Below are 6000 nucleotides of genomic sequence, written 5' to 3' on the forward strand. Positions count from 1 at the left end.
TCACATGCAGAGTGCCAGGGGTTAAACTGAAGTGCTACTCAGTGCTCACCATACAACCAGAGTCACATGCAGAGTACCAGGGGTTAAACTGAAGTGCTACTCAGTGCTCATCATACAGCCAGAGTCACATGCAGAGTACCAGGGGTTAAACTGAAGTGCTACTCAGTGCTCACCATACAGCCAGAGTCACATGCAGAGTACCAGGGGGTTAAACTGAAGTGCTACTCAGTGCTCACCATACAGCCAGAGTCACATGCAGAGTACCAGGGGTTTAAACTGAAGTGCTACTCAGTGCTCACCATACAGCCAGAGTAACATGCAGAGAACCAGGGGTTAAACTGAAGTGCTTCTCAGTGCTCACCATACACCCAGAGTCACATGCAGAGTACCAGGGGTTAAACTGAAGTGCTTCTCAGTGCTCACCATACAGCCAGAGTCACATGCAGAGTACCAGGGGTTAAACTGAAGTGCTACTCAGTGCTCACCAGACAGCCAGAGTCACATGCAGAGTGCCAGGGGTTAAACTGAAGTGCTACTCAGTGCTCACCATACAGCCAGAGTCACATGCAGAGTACCAGGGTTTAAACTGAAGTGCCACTCAGTGCTCACTATACAGCCAGTCACATGCAGAGTACCAGAGGTTAAACTGAAGTGCTACTCAGTGCTCACCATATAGCCAGTCACATGCAGAGTGCCAGGGGTTAAACTGAAGTGCTACTCAGTGCTCACCATACAGCCAGAGTCACATGCAGAGTGCCAGGGGTTAAACTGAAGTGCTATTCAGTGCTCACCATACAGCCAGAGTCACATGCAGAGTGCCAGGGGTTAAACTGAAGTGCTACTCAGTGCTCACCATACAGCCAGAGTCACATGCAGAGTGCCAGGGGGTTAAACTGAAGTGCTACTCAGTGCTCACCATACAGAGTCACATGCAGAGTACCAGGGGTTAAACTGAAGTGCTACTCAGTGCTCACCATACAACCAGAGTCACATGCAGAGTACCAGGGGTTAAACTGAAGTGCTATTCAGTGCTCACCATACAGCCAGAGTCACATGCAGAGTGCCAGGGGTTAAACTGAAGTGCTACTCACCATACAGCCAGTCACATGCAGAGTACCAGGGGTTAAACCAAAGTGCTACTCAGTGCTCACCATACAGCCAGAGTCACATGCAGAGTGCCAGGGGGTTAACTGAAGTGCTACTCAGTGCTCACCATACAGCCAGAGTCACATGCAGAGTACCAGGGGTTAAACTGAAGTGCTACTCAGTGCTCACCATACAGCCAGAGTCACATGCAGAGTACCAGGGGTTAAACTGAAGTGCTACTCAGTGCTCACTATACAGCCAGTCCCATGCAGAGTACCAGGGGTTTAAACTGAAGTGCTACTCAGTGCTCACTATACAGCCAGTCACATGCAGAGTACCAGAGGTTAAACTGAAGTGCTACTCAGTGCTCACCATACAGCCAGAGTCACATGCAGAGTGCCAGGGGTTAAACTGAAGTGCTACTCAGTGCTCACCATACAGCCAGTCACACGCAGAGTACCAGGGGTTAAACTGAAGTGCTACTCAGTGCTCACCATACAGCCAGAGTCACATGCAGAGTACCAGGGGTTAAACTGAAGTGCTACTCAGTGCTCACCATACAGCCAGAGTCACATGCAGAGTACCAGGGGTTAAACTGAAGTGCTACTCAGTGCTCACCATACAGCCAGAGTCACATGCAGAGTACCAGGGGGTTAAACTGAAGTGCTACTCAGTGCTCACCATACAGCCAGAGTCACATGCAGAGTACCAGGGGGTTAAACTGAAGTGCTACTCAGTGCTCACCATACAGCCAGAGTCACATGCAGAGTACCAGGGGGTTAAACTGAAGTGCTACTCAGTGCTCACCATACAGCCAGAGTCACATGCAGAGTACCAGGGGGTTAAACTGAAGTGCTACTCAGTGCTCACCATACAGCCAGAGTCACATGCAGAGTACCAGGGGTTAAACTGAAGTGCTACTCAGTGCTCACCATATAGCCAGTCACATGCAGAGTGCCAGGGGGTCAAACTGAAGTGCTACTCAGTGCTCACCATACAGCCAGAGTCACATGCAGAGTGCCAGGGGTTAAACTGAAGTGCTTTTCAGTGCTCACCATACAGCCAGAGTCACATGCAGAGTGCCAGGGGTTAAACTGAAGTGCTACTCAGTGCACACCATACAGCCAGAGTCACATGCAGAGTGCCAGGGGGTTAAACTGAAGTGCTACTCAGTGCTCACCATACAGCCAGAGTCACATGCAGAGTACCAGGGGTTAAACTGAAGTGCTACTCAGTGCTCACCATACAACCAGAGTCACATGCAGAGTACCAGGGGTTAAACTGAAGTGCTACTCAGTGCTCGCCATACAACCAGAGTCACATGCAGAGTACCAGGGGTTAAACTGAAGTGCTATTCAGTGCTCACCATACAGCCAGAGTCACATGCAGAGTGCCAGGGGTTAAACTGAAGTGCTACTCACCATACAGCCAGTCACATGCAGAGTACCAGGGGTTAAACCAAAGTGCTACTCAGTGCTCACCATACAGCCAGAGTCACATGCAGAGTGCCAGGGGGTTAAACTGAAGTGCTACTCAGTGCTCACCATACAACCAGAGTCACATGCAGAGTACCAGGGGTTAAACTGAAGTGCTACTCACCATACAGCCAGTCACATGCAGAGTACCAGGGGTTAAACCAAAGTGCTATTCAGTGCTCACCAGACAGCCAGAGTCACATGCAGAGTGCCAGGGGTTAAACTGAAGTGCTACTCAGTGCTCACCATACAACCAGAGTCACATGCAGAGTACCAGGGGTTAAACTGAAGTGCTTCTCAGTGCTCACCATACACCCAGAGTCACATGCAGAGTACCAGGGGTTAAACTGAAGTGCTTCTCAGTGCTCACCATACAGCCAGAGTCACATGCAGAGTACCAGGGGTTAAACTGAAGTGCTACTCAGTGCTCACCAGACAGCCAGAGTCACATGCAGAGTGCCAGGGGTTAAACTGAAGTGCTACTCAGTGCTCACCATACAACCAGAGTCACATGCAGAGTGCCAGGGGTTAAACTGAAGTGCTACTCAGTGCTCACCATACAGCCAGAGTCACATGCAGAGTACCAGGGTTTAAACTGAAGTGCTACTCAGTGCTCACCATACAGCCAGAGTCACATGCAGAGTACCAGGGGTTAAACTGAAGTGCTACTCTGCTCACCATACAGCCAGAGTCACATGCAGAGTGCCAGGGGTTAAACTGAAGTGCTACTCTGCTCACCATACAGCCAGAGTCACATGCAGAGTACCAGGGTTTAAACTGAAGTGCCTCTCAGTGCTCACCATACAGCCAGAGGTCCTTCACAGGGGAATCAGCAAACTTTACAGGAAATAGCTTAAAGGGACATTAAGCACATGTGTGTTTTCCAACCCCCCTGGAGAGACCAATTGCAAATGCTGTGGATCAGACAACTGGTTCAGGCAACGTTTGTATGTCTCTGTAGTGGTATGGGATTTGTGCAACATGAGCCTTTAAATAGCTGCATTAGACAGGATGCAGTAAAGCACACATGGTCAGTATAACAAAGAGATCTTGCACTGATGGTAACAGACAGATGCTTCTGACAAGGGGGGAGGTGTCTGGAGGTAAAAAACTATGTATTTGCTCTTGGTACATTGCCTGGTTTTCCTGATTCACCTCTGTAGCTGCAGCTGAAGAAGTGAGGTGCTTTAGAAAGGACCTTGATCCTAACATAACTATATGTGTGTGTATTTCTCTCGTTTTCAAGTATGTCCTGGGACCAGACAACATTGCATTAATACAATAGGGTACAATAAAATACAAAAACAATAATAATACACAATAGATGCAAACATTTAACATAGAACTGGTAGGAAATATTTAATCAACCATGACAGGTGCATTCTGTTTTGAGATATGTAGAGAGGGATCTCTTAAAGGATATTAGGCTTGGGGAAGTTTTTAAAGTGTGAGGGAGGTCGCTCCATAATTGTGGTACTCTGTAGGAAAAGGAGGATCGAGCTGCTTTCTTTTTGTATTGAGGCAAGCTAAATAATGTGCTGGTACTGGATCTGTGTGCATATAACTGTATCATGTGACAGCCATCAGCTAATCACAGACTCATATACGTATACACTGTGATCTCTTGCACATGCTCAGTAGTGACTGGTGCCTCAGACAGTGTGCATATAACTGTATCATGAGACAACCATCAGCTAATCACAGACTCATATACATATACACTGTGATCTCTTGTACATGCTCAGTAGTAACTGGTGCCTCAGACAGTGTGCATATAACTGTATCATGTGACAGCCATCAGCTAATCACAGACTCATATACATATACACTGTGATCTCTTGCACATTCTCAGTAGTAAATGGTGCCTCAGTAAGTGTGCGTATAACTGTGTCATGTGACAGCCATCAGCTAATCACAGGCTCATATACGTATACACTGATCTCTTGCACATGCTCAGTAGTAAATGGTGCCTCAGTAAGTGTGCATTTAACTGTATCATGTGACAGCCATCAGCTAATCACAGACTCATATACATATACACTGTGATCTCTTGCACATGCTCAGTAGTAACTGGTGCCTCTGTAAGTGTGCATATAACTGTATCATGTGACAACCATCAGCTAATCACAGACTCATATACGTATACACTGTGATCTCTTGCACATGCTCAATAGTAACTGGTGCCTCAGTAAGTGTGCATATAACTGTATCATGTGACAGCCATGAGCTAATCACAGACTTATATACGTATACACTGTGATCTCTTGCACATGCTCAGTTGTAACTGGTGCATCAGACAGTGTGCATATAACTGTATCATGTGACAGTCATCAGCTAATCACAGACTCATATACATATACACTGTGATCTCTTGCACATGCTCAGTAGTAAGTGGTGCCTTATACAGTGTGCATATACCTGTATCATGTGACAGCCATCAGCTAATCACAGACTCATATACGTATACACTGTGATCTCTTGCACATGCTCAGTAGTAACTGGTGCCTCAGACAGTGTGTGTATAACTGTATCATGTGACAGCCATCAGCTAATCACAGACTCATATACGTATACACTGATCTCTTGCACATGCTCAGTAGTAGCTGGTGCCTCATACAGTGTGCATATAACTGTATCATGTGACAACCATCAGCTAATCACAGACTCATATACGTATACACTGAACTCTTGCCCATGCTCAGTAGTAACTAATGCCTCAGACAGTGTGCATATAACTGTATCATGTGACAGTCATCAGCTAATCACAGACTCATATACGTACACACTGATCTCTTGCACATGCTCAGTAGTAGCTGGTGCCTCAGACAGTGTGCATATAACTGTATCATGTGACAGCCATCATCTAATCACAGACTCATATACGTATACACTGATCTCTTGCACATGCTCAGTAGTAACTGGTGCCTCATACAGTGTGCATATAACTGTATCATGTGACAGCCATCATCTAATCACAGACTCATATACATATACACTGTGATCTCTTGCACATGCTCAGTAGTAACTGGTGCCTCAGACAGTGTGCATATAACTGTATCATGTGACAGCCATCAGCTAATCACAGACTCATATACATATACACTGTGATCTCTTGCACATGCTCAGTAGTAACTGGTGCCTCAGACAGTGTGCATATAACTGTATCATGTGACAGCCATCAGCTAATCACAGACTCATATACATATACACTGTGATCTCTTGCACATGCTCAGTAGTAACTGGTGCCTCAGACAGTGTGCATATAACTGTATCATGTGACAGCCATCAGCTAATCACAGACTCATATACGTATACACTGTGATCTCTTGCACATACTCAGTAGTAACTGGTGCCTCAGTAAGTGTGCATATAACTGTATCATGTGACAGCCATCAGCTAATCACAGACTTATATACGTATACACTGGGAACTCTTGCAC

General features: G+C 46.3%; 1 protein-coding gene across 1 annotated transcript in view; it reads right to left on the reverse strand.

Annotated features, from left to right (window-relative positions):
* LOC128636741 (zinc finger protein 420) overlaps positions 1-3446 on the reverse strand; it is a 60880-nt gene extending 57434 nt beyond the window's left edge. The window contains exon 1 of the mRNA XM_053689724.1: positions 3362-3446. The gene's annotated coding sequence lies outside the window, so the exon portion shown is untranslated. The remainder of the gene's footprint in view (positions 1-3361) is intronic.
* Positions 3447-6000: the final 2554 nt, after the last annotated feature.

Source organism: Bombina bombina, chromosome 7, assembly GCF_027579735.1.
Source record: "Bombina bombina isolate aBomBom1 chromosome 7, aBomBom1.pri, whole genome shotgun sequence".
In the NCBI taxonomy this organism is placed as follows: Eukaryota; Metazoa; Chordata; class Amphibia; order Anura; family Bombinatoridae; genus Bombina; species Bombina bombina.